Source organism: Austrofundulus limnaeus, unplaced genomic scaffold (genome assembly GCF_001266775.1).
Source record: "Austrofundulus limnaeus strain Quisiro unplaced genomic scaffold, Austrofundulus_limnaeus-1.0 Scaffold135, whole genome shotgun sequence".
In the NCBI taxonomy this organism is placed as follows: Eukaryota; Metazoa; Chordata; class Actinopteri; order Cyprinodontiformes; family Rivulidae; genus Austrofundulus; species Austrofundulus limnaeus.
The window spans coordinates 291,326-291,950 of NW_013952537.1; positions in this window are offsets into that span (position 1 = coordinate 291,326).

The following is a 625-nucleotide window of genomic DNA, read 5'->3' on the forward strand; positions in this document are numbered from 1 at the left end:
CAGTAATCTACAAAACACTAAACAGAAATATAAAAATATTATTATATTATATTAAGTTGTGTTCACCATTATTCATATTATATTCTGCTTAAAAATAAAGGGAACACCAACACAATCTAACTACACCAAGTTCTTGCTCAATTTTTATTATTTCCGGCTTATCCCGTCCAAAGTACTTCACTTTAAGTTTCTCCTCATATATTCTGCTTTGAAAAGGTTTACATATAGAGGACTTATGGTGTAGTTTTTCTCCTCCATTTCTCATTTGTTGTTCTCCAAAATCCACCTCGTATTGCCCTGCCGGCTGCCACCTTATGACGTTGAGTCGTCGACACCAGGTGGATCCATCTACTACTGGTGTGTGTTCGCAGGTCAGCTGCGAACCCAGGCCATCCTATTCTTTTGCACTGAGGACTTACTGCACATGTCCAAAATCTTCACGAGTTGTGTATGGCAATCTGGGGCGACGAACACAGTGTGACCTGGAAGTGACTTGCACGAAAACGCTCATGAGTAAAATGGAAGTTTACACATCAATAACTATAAATTATTTATTTTGCTTATTAGGAAACATATATACAATATTTTGTCGGACCATTTATAACATTTTCTTTTGTTATTTTCT